Below are 15,638 nucleotides of genomic sequence, written 5' to 3' on the forward strand. Positions count from 1 at the left end.
AGCAATTGTGAGTGTGTGAGCAAATAGAGTTGAAGTGAGTCTTTTTTTTTGAGCGTGCAGTGTGATTTAGTTCAACAGTGTGATTGTTTTTGTATGTACCCTTTATCGGGTTTTATTTTTCAAACGCTCAAACCAAATCCATCCAACACATGGCGATCGGTTGCGCTCTGTGGGCGTTTTAGATTTCAAATGTTTTTGTTGTTTTAAATGAATTTTCAATCGCCAATTCCGTACACTATACTTGGTATTTGTTTCACAGCTTAGAATGTTTTCGCTTCCTTCGCTTGCGATAGGAAAAAAACGGTTGAAAATATTTCTGATTATAAATATGCAAAACATAAAATAACAACGGTGCAGCGCATGACGATGAAAATATATTAGTATCGAGCACCGCAAAAAAAGCGAACTAAAATGTTGGCTCTGTTGCAATATTTCCCGAAAGGGACTTGCTGTAGCAAGTAAATAATTGATTTGTAACACGTTTTAAATTTTTCAAAAGGTTCTCTAGCGTTGGTTTTTGTGGAGAGTAGTAATACCGCTGTGCTTGTTTGTTACTCGAATAGGATGGAAAATTCGATTGTAAAATATTGCTTACGTAGGTGACATTGGTACGGAATTGCGAGCAAACAAAAACAGACCACCACAGTGCGGTAGACTTTGCAGGAAAAAAAATTAGAATTGTTTAGCTGTTCGGATAGTGATACAATATGTTGTTTGTGTTTGCATTTGAAGCAATGCGGGGGAGCTGTTTCATCTACGCATACACACTACCGGTTTGAGAAAATTGCAGATTGTTTTGAAGATTTGACTTCAAAGTGAAGATTTGAAGAACGAACAAAACAATGATTATGGAAATGTGAGAATTTCAGCTAATCATGATTATTTACAAGACATAATTTAAATCTTTTTAAACTATTTTAATTTTTTCAAGCAAATGAAGTATGCGAAGAACATGTCTTAAAAGCTTGTTTAAAAAAAGGACTTATATTGGCAACAATGTTCAACTCACATGCCGGTTTGGTTATTCTTTTATTTGACGTAACGGCGTACCAGCTTTGGTTCAAGGTTTGTCAAATAAAAAAAAACCCCGTGACGATGACAATTCTGCTACACTTGTATTTACACCGAGCACCTTTTTCCTTATTTACCGATCGACACGCGATTTCAAGGCCACTCTCTGGCGCCTTCTCGATAACAAATCTTGCAAAATCAGAATCATATATAACTAAACGCGAAAGCAAGGTATCTTCAGTTTAGTTCGAAGACTTCTAACAAAACAATCAAAATGAAACTGATGTACTTTTTCTTCATCATTGCAGGAATTCTGCTCCTGTTGGTAAGTGTATTATTTCGAACCTTCCTACAGTAGTGCCTATAAAAATGCACCTTTTTTAATCTAATTTGCAGAACGTTGCTGACGCAGCTCGCGGAAACCGTGGAAACAACGGTAACCGTAGCCCAGGTCGTTCTGAGGGTCAAAAGCCACGACCAAGCAAGCCATGGGTTAAGAAGAACAAGAAAACGACCGCAAGTGCTGCTCCTACTGTTGCGCCTAATAGCGGTTAAAGGGTCGTCGTGATATACAAAAGCAGTTGAATTGGGACAACTGATAATGGCTATGGAATTCAGATCAATTCTATAAAATACACATACTTTTTACATATACTGTTCGATACATTTCTACTGTCTCCATTATGAGGTTTTCTGCCCGGAAGATTTTATATGAATCCTTTTCGATTGTAATCTACAGCGATCATAATATCGTTGCAATTTGGCGATTTTGTACTATCTGTAGAATTTGAAGCACCGAAAGCTTAAAAAGAGCCCTTATATAATCATCTTTTATTATCCTTCTATTTTTATATTATTCAATAATCAAGGGTTATAGTACACTATTTGGCCATAAAAGCATAAAGATTCGTAGATCAACTAATTGCTTGGATTTCGTTGTAAAATTGTGTAATTATTTATTTCTTTTCTTTGCATTGTTCGCCCAGAACGTTCTGGTTGTTTCTGGCGGACATGGTAGGCCGAGGAGCCGTGGGGCTTTCTCAAGCTGAGAAAACATTCTCCAGCACTCATTATAGTTTCTCAAGCACTCATAACTTATTCTCAAACGCGAGTTCGTGGCTGTCGTCAGTTTTTCTCACTCTGAGAAATTGATGTAGCCACTCAAACTTTATTTAGTGCTTTAAATAGAAAATAAGTTTTTCATAGCATAACAATTTCTCATACAACTTTTCGCTCGACACATCAGAAATGAAGAGCTTAGGGCCTCCACACGTGTTAATCCGCCACTGATTCTGACAAATATTTGCTGCTGGCTATATTTGTCGTTACGTTAAACATTGAAGAGTTGCAAAAATAAAATAAAAGTGTTCTAGATATCTATCCGCATTCTTCGTGTCTTTGAACCCTTTACCTTATTGAGAGGATGAAGAAAAATTCGGACTTAGGTTATGGAAGCATTTCAGCTTAAAATTGAAACAATTGAGTAAATTTATTCAGGCTTTTTCCAACCCACTTTTATACGCACGTAGTTCTTTAACTGTTTGCCCTCGTACACGGACCGTTTCCATTGAAATTGTCTCGTTGTGGTTTAGCACATGTGTTCCCTCAGCATATGGTGTTCTTTGTTTATCTTGAATGGACAATCACTAGTATGTAAGGCTCGCATTGCTCGATATCCAAAAAGCGGAATCGTATATAATCACTTCGGCAAACTAGGTAGCTTCAGTTTAGTTCGAAGACTTTCAGCAAAACAATCAGAATGAAATTGTCGTACTTCTTTCTCATCGTCGCAGCTATTGTGCTGATGCTGGTAAGTGTGTCTTGGTTTTACATCATTGAAGACTGCTTTTTTTACTTTGGTTTTTTTTTTCAACTTGCAGAACGTCGCTGACGCAGCTCGCGGAAACAATGGCAACAAGGGTACCCGTACACCAGGACGTCCCGCAACCTTCAAGCCGCGCCCAGGCGCTGCATCGGCGAAGCGCACCAACCGCCCGAAGGTGAAAACGACTGCTGCCCCTGCTGCTGCTCCTGCTGCTGCCGCTGCTGCTGCTGCCTACTGATCACATTAAATGTTTGGACCCTTCGGAACATCTGCAAAATGGAATAGAACCAAGACTGTTCAAATAAAACTGTTCTGATTATTTTGTATATATTACGTATTAGAAATTCCTTACATCCCAAGCTAGAATGATGCTGCCTAAAAGATGTGTGATGAGTGTCAACCATTTCTTCAGTTTTATAAGTGAGCTGCCTCCCTCCACTATCAGTCCAGAGTTTATCTATAATATTGTGCAAAGCATTCTGAAGGTACCATCGAACAACAAATAGAGTTATTTGTAGATTCACATATATACAATCTCCAACAAACTAGTTGGATTTCATCACTGTAGCTCGATGTCCACTTATGCTGAACTTACTCTAACTGTCATATACTTTGTCAATTTCTGTACAGTACATTCAACTTTCAAATTTGAAATTCAATACAACGATCGGGTGTCAGACCACCCATCGAATGGAGTCTTGTTTGTTTGTCTGACTAACAAAAGCGTTTTGTCTTAGTTTTGACAGTCTTACTTAGCCTGATAGTCTTACTTCGCTTTGATAATCTATGTCACTTTTTTATTTGTCAAAGATTTTAATTTTTATCTAAAATTATCGAAACTAAAACTTTGTACTAATGACATGACTATTTGATGTAACATCCTACGTGGTCATGCCGGCCTGTACAGGCTATCGAAGCTTATTAAATATCACGTAGCCTAGTCCTTGATAGTCAGTTTTTGCTACGGAGAAACATACTTGCTTGAACCCATGACCCATGTGGATGAGTTTTTTTAATGATCAGCCTGTGTGATAAAGCTACATGTGGAAGAATTGTTGTCAATTATGAGACCAAAACGTGTTGATTCGATTCAATTCGATTGGAATGGTTTGAATGTTATGGTACTGTTTTAATTTGGATTTTTCGGTTCGTTTTGGAGTATTTGGCAGATGTTGTGCTTTTGCGGTGCATAATTATTAGAAGAGTCGTTTGACTCAAATTCTTTACCATCAGACAAATCAACCAAACAGAAGAAGTATAAACACTCTTTATAAAGCGTAGCTAACGCTATTCCGTTAAAAAGTGCCAAAGTGTGACCAGCTGTTGTTGTTAAAGTCGAGCTGCAGAATTTTTAGATCTTGTTGTTGAAGGTCAACTTCCCTAGCATAACACAAACATGGCTAAGATGACTTAGTTTTGGGTTAGGATTCCACAACTTAAACTTATTTACACATATTTTAAATAAAATGTTACCATATCAATCGCTTACAGGGTTTTCCGAGTCAGTTTCGAATGTAAACATTGTTATTCACCGCATGCACAATGTTGATCCACTTCAATCTGATATTTCATTTGCATCATCATAATTTTTAATTTCTTCAGCATGATTTTCAACACGTCTCAAGCTGGATTGAGTTCGACTGTTCTTTGTTATGTGTTGAAAATCATGTGTTGAAACTGAAATTTCATGTTGAAGCAAATAAAACATTTGACAGCTGTTGAAAAACATCTTCGATGCGGTGAATAACAATGTTTACATTCGAAACTGACTTGGAAAACCCTGTATATCAATTAGATAACTCTTGCACGGGAATCCGTGTGAGTTCTTCGCTCGTCAATTGCCACGAACAGGAGGAGTTCTAAAACTTCGACCACAAAACTATGTAAAGAATAAGTTATTCAAGTATTTTATTTAATTATATTGGTTCCATTTCCAAATCTTCTAGTCGATCCGGTTTGAGTGATCTTTAGGCTACTACAGGACGAGCAGCACGAACAGCAGGCGCAGCAGTTGTGGTCACTTTCGGTGCCTCGGTGCTCTTGGGCGTACGGCTTGGGCGGGGGCTACCGGAAAGGCCTGGTGGAGTAGGGTTTCCATTGTTTTCACGGTTTCCGTTGTTGCCATTGTTTCCGCGAGCTGCATCAGCAACGCCCTGAAAATGCACGAAAAATACATTAAACCATAATTTCTGATCCTTTTTTGTCACCAGACCCGTAACTGGGTTGAATGCAAGTCACTTAGAATGCGTATTGGTTCTAGAAAAGCGTCGTTTGAAATACGATCGGCCCTCGTAAGAACCGACGACGATGCAACCCCTTCACTGCACTTACCAGCATCAGCAGAATTCCTGCAAAGACGAAGAAGATGCTCAACAGTTTCATGTTGGTTGGTTGCTGGTTGTTTCGATGGCTAGAAGTCTTCGAGTTGAAGTGATTCTAGTAGAGCTCACGCAGTGGTTATATACCATTTTGTCATTCAAAATTGAAACACTTTCCTAATGGATATAGCTATGAGTAACATTCCATTCCAGGTAAAAAGGGTGAAAAATGGCAGAATAAACTCCAGTACTAGTAGAAACAACGGTGTAATTATTCAAGTCTAATTCAAACGGCACGTGAACGATAGCAAACAGTAAATAACAGTGTGCCTTGAAATATAAGTAGAAGAAACAATTGATTGCGTTTACTCATATTAAATCTATTTAATCAACCAAAACCGGATTTCGAATAAATGAACGTTATTGATCATTATGTTCATCAATTTTACTTCAATGTCGCTATTCCACGAAAGTTTCTCAGTTCTGGGAAATGTTGTGGGAAATACATTATCAGCTGTATGGTTGTGGTATGTGATGTCTTAAGAAAACCATATAAACATTTTCTATTTTATGGATTAAAAAATTCAAAAAGCTATATTTTTTTTTAAAAGATATTTTCAAATAGTCATCTTAACACTTTGTCCGGTGACACCACAATGCGCAGAGTAAACTATCACTTTAATGCCGGCATTAGCATTGTGGTGCGCAGCGCAAACATTCGCTTCAATGCAATGATCCCTGCAGGAAATCTATTGAGTTCAACGCATGAAGATCGTACATTTTGAGACACATGCGTCTTCCCAGTTCACTGGAAGATATACAACGAATGGTGACAGCGAAGTAATATCCACCCAAAAATCATGGTTACTAGAAAATAAACTTCAAACCACCTCATTCATTGAGTGTTCGGTTTTGATTGCGCTAGAACTGAGAACTGATCAGCAGCAGCCTACTGAAATTCTGTGAATGTGAGTAAACACAATCAACTATTTCTTGTTTGTTGCAAATGTTCTTCTACCAATATTTCTAGGCACAATGTTCTTTACTGTTTGCTATCGTTCACGTGCCGTTCGAATTACACTGGAATAATTACGCCGTTGTTTCTACCAGTACTGGAGTTTATACTGTCATTGTTTCCCCTTTTTACCTAGAATCCAATGTTACTCATATCTACAACCATTAGGAGAGTGTTTCAATTTCGAATGATAAAATCGTATATAAACACAGCCCGAGCTATACTAGAATCACTTTCTCTCGAAGTCTTCTAGCCATCGAAACAACCAGCAACCAACCAACATGAAACTGTTGAGCATCTTCTTCATCTTCGCAGGAATTATGCTGATGCTGGTAAGTGTAATGCAGGGGTTGCATACAAAGAGCTGTCGGTTCTTACGAAGGCCGGTCGTATTTCAAACGACGCTTCGTTCGTACCGTTTCTCCAGAACCAAGACTCATTCTAAGTGACTTGCATTCAACCCAGTTACGGGTCTGGTGACAAAAAAGGATCAGAAATTATGGTTTATTGTATTTTTCGTGCATTTTCAGGGCGTTGCTGATGCAGCTCGCGGAAACAATGGCAACAACGGAAACCGTGAAAACAATGGAAACCCTACTCCACCAGGCCTTTCCGGTAGCCCCCGCCCAAGCCGTACGCCCAAGAGCACCGAGGCACCGAAAGTGACCACAACTGCTGCGCCTGCTGTTCGTGCTGCTCGTCCTGTAGTAGCCTAAAGATCACTCAAACCGGACCGACGCGAAGATATGAAAATTGCAATGGAACCAAGATAATGAAATAAAACGTATACTTGTGTGCTTGAATGTCTAGTAGTTATTTTTATTACAATTATTTTATTTTTGACTAAACACAAATGATGCGCATTAGCATGGTGGTGTTGTGTTAAATAGCATGAGTTTGTGTTTAGTGGAGCCTTTACAGAATTAAGGCACAGCAGCGTATTGGAATGTATTAAACGTGACTCAGTACAGCCAGATTTTCCGGCAACAAACGGTCCAGTCCATAAATAGTTTTGAATTTGCTGACTACAGTTTCAGATGGCAAACGTATCTGAAACGAAGTTTTTTTTTTATGTAGAATTGTAAAGAAAGAAGCACATTCCACCTTACTAAAAAATATGATCTGTTTGGCAGATGTGTTTACCTACAATGGTAACTCTTATTTACCTCATTTGGATCGTTGTTCGGCTCCAAAACCAAGAAAATGAAATGCTTCGTTTTGTATCTTAAAATTTTGGAATGGTAAATGGAAAGACTGGCGGTTATCCTATACAATTTCTTGGGAATGCTGATATTTACTATGGACATATTGCAATAAAAACGTACACAGCTTTGTTTTGATGGCCTTCAGTCATGCCTCCCGTAATGATTACTTATTTGTATGTTTAGACTTCGATGTGATGTAATCTATCGCCAGAGGATGTGCCATTTGAAAATGCTGAAGTGATCTCTAGTGGACAAGGTCATTGGTGTTGATCAACTGGTGAGAAATCCGGTTTAGAATAGATGGCATGTCTGCTTCCTTTCGACCAACTAATTCAGCATATAGTAGAACTCCCTTTACGCATTGATTCTTACAATGTGTGTGCAGAGCAAATCGAAGAAACTGTCAAGATTTTACAAGCTGTATACCCGACGGTAAGGGCCAGTCTCGTAGTATAGTTGTCAACTCTTACGACTCAACAACATGCCCGTCACGGGTTTGAGCTCCGTATGAACCGTGTCCCCATAGGATTGTTCCGATACGATTGGCGATTGGTTACCATTTAGTGCTCAGCAGTGCGCTAAACTAGAAGCAATCAGTATCGCTGAAGATGACTTTTGGAAAGAGGGTGTGTCGTTATTAAAGTAGAAACGGATGTGTCCGAATAATGATGATCTATTCGCTCAACTTATATTCGCTATCTGAACCACCAATGTCAGGGATAACACACATACCGCCACATACCTAAGAAGGGATAATCAATGGAGTTTGAATCACCAGATGATCAGATGATATGAAAATATATGAAATAAGAATAATATAAGAAGCATGTTTTTTTCTAACGTTAATCGTACGAACGCATCAACGTTTCGAATTTATTGCATTATGTTGAATTCATCGCAGTGTATCGCTTTCCGGATTGGTAGTTTTTGTGATCAATTATCGTTGGCTACTATGCAAGATTAACCGCTAGCATTGGGAGAGGCATTCGGGTTCTTGGTGTGCTTCTTTTGCGGGTTACCGGTTGGGCGGCCTGGGGTAGGGTTTCCCTTGTTTGTGTGGTTTCCACTGTTTCCACGGTCTGCATCAGCGGCACCCTATAGATGAATCGCAATAAAATATGTCGATCAACTTTATCATCTTATTGTATATTCAAGCAGGTCTGTACTTACCAGCATCAGCACGATTGCTGCAACGATGAAGAAAATGTATGTGAATTTCATGTTGATTGTTTTGCTAGAAGTCTTCAGGCTCAACTGAATCTTCCTATTCCTCGGAACGATTATATATGATTTGGTCGATCCAAAATAAGCAACAAACTGCAGTACATTGCACCCCAATGACCATGGACTTAAATAAAATTAGATTAGAATGGGAGGAAATGCGAGTAAACACAAGTGCAAGTACGGATTTGTTATCACCACTACCTGTTGATACAATTTTATTTTGAACGGCACGTGGATAATGGCAAACAGAAATAAACTGAGTAAGCAAGAATGATTGAGGTTGAAGAGATCTGATGGCATTTACTCATATTTTTCTGTTGCGCTAATCCACGGGATGATGGTTTGAGTGGTCTTTGGGACGGAATGAGTAAGGATATGATAGTTTAATAAATAGAACAATTTTTAATAAATTGTACATAAGTATATGCATAATGAGATATATGAGATAATGAGTAGGTACACGAACGGTACAGAACATTTAAAAAACATTTAAAAATACAAATAGGAAGGGTTAGTAGCAGTAACAGAAGGCAAAGAGACCCACGAGGTCCAAAGTATCCATAAAACTATGAGTATTGTATTATGTTCAAGCAGCATTGAAAGAGAGCATGGTCCTTGCAAGAACACTATTTGATCCGAAAAAGAGGCATTGTTTAACTAGATGTCGCCGTCAATCTCGAATTTGCATGAGATGTTTGAAGGGCATGTTGTATTCCTTTTGGATTATTCATTTAAGATATTAGACAATAAGACAAACCATTATAGGTTACTCGATACACATACATTTACTTTATGGTACTAAAATTGTGCCTCACTATCCGTATCTCAAACGCATTGATGTTTATAATGAAAGGTTAGAGCTAGTGGTTATTTAACATATCCACATTTGACACGATTCGCGGATTGCCTACTCATAGGCGCTTTTATTCTCGATATAATTTGTACTTGCGTCATCGTAGTTAGGTAAATCGAATGAGAAATCTTTTATTTATTCTGCAAATTTATTTAACTTAAAGCGCTTATAATGAATATACTTAGTACAACATTAACTTAGTACCGCTACGACCAATGAAAACTGTGTATAAATATAACCTGATTTCTTCCACCGCAAGTTTAGTAACGTTCCCAGAAAAAATGCCTGAATTTGAATTCTGTTTGCCAACATCCACGTGCCGCTTAAAAAAATTGTTTCAACAAGTAGTGATGATAACGAAGTCCGGTTTTGCACTTGTGTTAACTCGCATATTTGCCATTTTTATTCCTATTATGTCCTAAATTTCTAGAATTCTTGATCAACGCAGAGAAATGAATGGCAAAATTTTGAGCGATAGAATCATATATAATCCTCCAGCGCGTTACCCAGGTTCAGTTGAGCCTGAAGACTTCTAGCAAAACAATCAACATGAAATTTACGTACATTTTCTTCATCATTGCAGCAATTGTGCTCATGTTGGTAAGTATAGGCATGTTGGTCTCAGAGAGTCTTAGATGATAGAGGGGCTTCGGGGTTGGTATGGTACAATTGTTTGAAATTCGTTTTCCATTTATCTACAGGGCGCTGCTGATGCAAACAACGGAAACTCTACTCCCGGTCACCCCAGCACTCAAAAGCCACACCCAACAGGTACCACGCCAAAGAAGCACACCAAGAACCCGAACGCCTCTCCAAATGCAAGCGCATAATCTTGCAAGGTAGCCAACGACAATTGAACATACAAATGGACACATCCGGATACCGAGATACTGGAATGAACTGAAGATAATGCAATAAATTCGAAACGTTGATACGGTTGACGTTAGAAGAAAATTAAGCGATCGAAAATTATTGTCTACAACATTAAATAGTATTTGTTTTGTTAGGTTGGGTTGTGTGCATGTGTTAATTTTTGAGCTTGACAATTGACAGTTGATATCATGTCAATGCTTGATACAAAACCACATTCCGTACTCCAGTATTCAGCCTAAATAATTTCAACCTGCAAACATGTAGATATTTATTGCATATATTTATCTCTTTTCGTCGCATGCTCGTTTAGGTGTCAAGGAAGGAAACAAACAGTGCGATAAGATGTTGTTAACACTTGGCACTGCAGTGCAGCCCAGCTGCGTGTCTTGCTATCTCCGTTGCCGAATCGTGCACGATCGCAGCATCCCGAACATAGTAGTGCGAATGTGAGAACTGAACGTAGCGCAGCATCTACAACCCAAAATACAATGTCGCGCGTCCATAACAATTGTATGTTTTACTTTGCTTTAAGAGGAGCTATGGGCATAATTCTTTGTTAAAGATAAAGAAAAATCTGTAGTGCGTTCGACGTATAACTCAGTAAGTTTATTGCATTATCAGCTCTTCTGATTGCAGAATAAAACACTTTACATTTCGGTCGTCTAATGTCCTTTGCAAGTGGCAATACTTTTGAGTTACAAAACTGGGAAAATGTCAATTTAAAATGGCAATAATGTTGAATGATGTTAATGTCGTCCATGTAGCCCAGGAGTTGGATGGAGCGCCAGAAGATGGTACCGCGCGGAACATCTAGTTAGGATTTGATGCATTTATTTTTCTGATGCGCTAAGATTCAAAGCGCTTGTTTTACGTAAAGATTGCTATCGATCGGGTCCAGTACCGATATGGATTCAAGTCCAGTTCTTGAACTAAGTTACAGAACTAGTTCCAGCATCGATATGCGGTTAGTCTTAGTTTTAAGACCATTATGGGTCCGTAGGTCAGTTATAGAACTGATATAGTTTTGGATTATGTTATTGGCTAAACAATTAACGGTTTGTTGCTAATTTGGATTATGGTTGGGAGATGTTTCTTTCAGCTCACATCTCGAAGGTAAGGGGAACCGCACCAAATAGAGAAGTTTGATCCAATAACCACAGTTCAATTGCGTTTTAGAGGGAATCTTAAACAAAAATGTTCATTCATTCAAGCTTTACTTTCCAAATTTATAACAAAATCCTTGATGTTGCATTGCACATTGCAAACCGACCATAAAAGGCGGAGGAAAATGGTTTCACTATCGTTATGTCGTGACTGCTAGCAACGAGATATAGATTAAGCAAAAAAAATCTTTCTTATAGTTGGCTTTCAGATTTCAGAAATAAATATGAAGAAAAAATTAATACATTAATCTATCGACGTTTTGTATTTATTCCATTATCTTCAGTACATTGCAGTGTGATCGAATACCGTTGGTTACCTTGCAAGATTAACCGCTTGCATTTGGAGAGGCTTTCGGGTTCTTGGTGTGCTTCTTTTGTGATCCACCGGTGGGATGTGGCTTGTGGCTACTGGGGCGGCCTGGGGTAGGGTTTCCCTTGCTTGGGCGGTTTCCACTGTTTCCACGGTCTGCATCAGCGACACCCTGTGGATGAATGATAAAAATATGTAGATCAATTTTATCATCTTATTGTATATACAAGCAGGCCTGTACTTACCAGCATCAGCACGATTGCTGCAATAATGAAGAAAATGTACGTAAATTTCATGTTGATTGTTTTGCTAGAAGTCTTCAGGCTCAACTGAATCTTCCTATTTCTCGGCACGATTATATACGATTCGGCCGATTCAAATTCGTGTGTTCGTAGAGCCTTGAGGGAGTCGTTGCTCGTAATTCTGTCCAGTGACCTTGGATTCAAGTATAATTCGAAAAGACGAGAATAATTACGAGTAAAAACACGTGCAAATACGGAACACGCCGTCATCACAATCTGTTGAAACAGTTTTATTTTGAAGGGCACGTGGATCATCGCAAACAGAAATAAACTGAGTAAGCTAAAATATTTTGGGCTGAAGATAACTGGTAGCGTTGACTATTATTTTTCTCTTCCGCAAAACAGCCTTATGAGTCTAGCGTTGGCCTTCGAAGCCAAAAGAGTAAGAATATGGAATATTGTGACGTAAAACATAAGAGTATCTTTAATATGATTATTTCAAATCTTGGTAAAGAGTAAAATATCGTTAGAAACAACCCTTCTTTTAATGTTCCAAATGTCATAGCGTAAGTCGCGTCTATGTATGTAACACATACCGTGATTACATATTCGATTCCCACAATTATGCCTTATTGAAGAAACTCTAAGTTGGTCATGATATTTTACTTGCATGTTCTAGAGATTTAGGTTTACATTACGAGATGTTACAAAAAAACATTCAATTGCTTTCCGTTGTTCATTTAACGCAAAACCACAGTGAAACGAGCAAATCGTAATTTGACATATCCATGTTTCTTGTGATTCGCGGATTGCCGACTCATAGGCGCTTACATTCTAGATCACGTTAATTAGTACCAAATGTGTACCAAAATTGTACCAAATGCTAAAGTATACTTACTTCGAAGTTGTTGGCCCAAAGGGTTTTACCTTTTCAGATAGTACGTGATTCTATCCCATTCGAGTGTTTTTTTCGTCCGTAAATGTTCCATCTCCTAAGTCTTTAACCCTTCTTCTTTCCACATCGCAAAATGTGCATTTATGTTTATCTGCTGTTTAGGATTTACTTCGGGTTATTTCTTAAACTCATATGTAAACCATACTGGGCTAGAAACCACGATTAGCATGTTGAAAAATGCGCTTCCACGACGCATACGCAAAACAGATTTTCAATATTTTCAAGCTCTCTTCAAAACCGCTACACATTTTCCATAACAGCGAAATTTTTGAAATTCTGGATTCTGGCGATATTCTGAATCACAGAAAAAAAATTGACCAAGCTTAAACTTAAAACGGTAAAAAAAAAGAAAATATAACCGGATTGGTTCCACCGCAAATGTTCCAGCTATGGCAGATTATTTTTGTTTGATATTATCCACGTGCCTTTCCAAATTAAATTTGTTTCAATAAGTATTTTTCGCGACGAAGTCCACCTTTACACTTGTGTTTACTCTCATTTTGTCCCCTTTTTTGAAATTTCATTAGAGTCCATGGTCTATGGGGTGCAATGTACTGCAGTTTGTTGCTTAATTTGGATCGATCGAATCGTATATAATCGTTCCGAGCACTAGGGAGGTTCAGTTGAGCCTGAATACTTCTAGCAAAACAATCAACATGAAATTCACGTACATTTTCTTCATCATTGCAGCAATCGTGCTGATGCTGGTGAGTACAGGGCTGCTTGTATATACAATAAGATGATAAAGTTGATCGACATATTTTATTGCGATTCATCTATAGGGTGCCGCTGATGCAGACCGTGGAAACAGTGGAAACCACACAAACAAGGGAAACCCTACCCCAGGCCGCCCCAGTAGCCACAAGCCACACCCAACCGGTGCCTCGGAAAAGAAGCACACCAAGAACCCGAATGCCTCTCCAAATGCAAGCGGTTAATCTTGCAGCGATAGTCGATCACCGGATCTAGAAATCGAAAATAAAATCAGGCTAAAGCATTGAAATTGAAGCACTGATACGTTGCCGTTAGAGAGAGAGAAAAAAGTCGACAACATCTCCTTGAATATTTATTGTCAGAAAGCGGAAGTTTCAGCATTTTAGTTGAACATTCGGGTTGAAGCCATTTAACAATTGGCTAGTTGGAAGATCTTGGATCTGCATTTTAGGTCTCTTAGATAAGGTCTAGTGCGGTGTGGGTTACATTTTCTTATAACAATGCAGTGTAGACCGAAACTTCGCATTGCTGCCTTCGTTGCCGACGAGAAGATCGGTCTTCACGCATGATCGCAGTATCTTAATCACTTAACACTGAGACGTCTGTTTTTTGTCTCTTCTCATCATCGTCAACTCAGAGAACAATGTCGTTCGACGCTATGCACATCCAGAGTCATGGTATAAGAATTCCATACTAACAGGTTGCGTAAAATTCTCGTGGTATTTCATTATAGAAAACTTAATTATAAACTAGAACGGAAGAAATAAGAATGGGACGTATATGTCGTTGAATTTATTGCACCATTTTTATTTCAAATCAACTATAAACTCTGCTGTTTGTGATCGATCATTGATGGCACTATTTTACACAGCTGCAGCTGGGGCAGCAGTCGTTGTGCCTTTTGGGCGCTTAGTCACCGGTGGTCCACTTGGGCGCGTCTTTGGACTGGGAGTGCGATTTTTATTTTTGTTGTTTCCTTTATGTCCACGAGTCGCATCAGCAACGTTCTGTGAATGAATTCAAATGCAATTATTGTCGATTAGCGTAAAATACACCAATCATGTCTTACTTACCAGCAGGAGCAGGATACCTGCAATGATGAAGAAAATATAGGACAGTTTCATGTTGATTGTTTTGGTAGAAGACTTTGAAGTAAACTGAAGTTATCCTTTGATTTTGGTGTGATTATATACGATTCGATGAGAGGGAATGTTGCAACAAAACACAACACATGTCGATTGCATGACCTTGGATGCGAATGGCAATTCATTCGAGATTAAAAAGTGCAAAACGTGTCTGTAAATACAAGTGCAAGTACGAATATCGTCATCATTATTTCATGTTGATACAACTTGAGTTGAAACGCCACATGTACGATGGTAAACAGTAAAAGAGTTGCTTGCGTAGAACGATACGGTGGAGAACATCTGACTGCGTTTACTTGATTTTTTAAAATATCTGTTGCGTTAGGGCTTTCGAATCTCTTGTTTAACTGAATGCACTTTATTGGTCCACGTAATCGAAAAATCAGGCCCTGTGGCGGGGGTTGATCGAGAGATCTACGCTTTGCCTGGCTCGAACATCCGTATACTAAATGAAGCTGTTTTATCTAACTTTATTTTCTGGTTATATTTGTATGTGCCGACACGATTGAGCTGAAGTAAGTTAAATCCAGCTTTCATTGTTTATTGCTTTATACATAGGATCATTCATGAAACAAATTTACCTCAATGAAAGTAGCTAGACTTACCAATTTGCAACAAAAACATGATGCTACACTGAGCTTCCAGCAATAAAGGTTATCAAACATTATTTTACACAAAACATGTGTTCTATATACCGGCACCAAGGTATGGTTAAAGTACGACGAAAGTTGCTATGATAATCTGAGTTAGAAAATAGAGTAATTTAGGATAAAGTGAAGTAGTAA

The sequence above is a fragment of the Anopheles gambiae genome, chromosome 3 (assembly GCF_943734735.2).
Source record: "Anopheles gambiae chromosome 3, idAnoGambNW_F1_1, whole genome shotgun sequence".
Classification (NCBI taxonomy): Eukaryota; Metazoa; Arthropoda; class Insecta; order Diptera; family Culicidae; genus Anopheles; species Anopheles gambiae.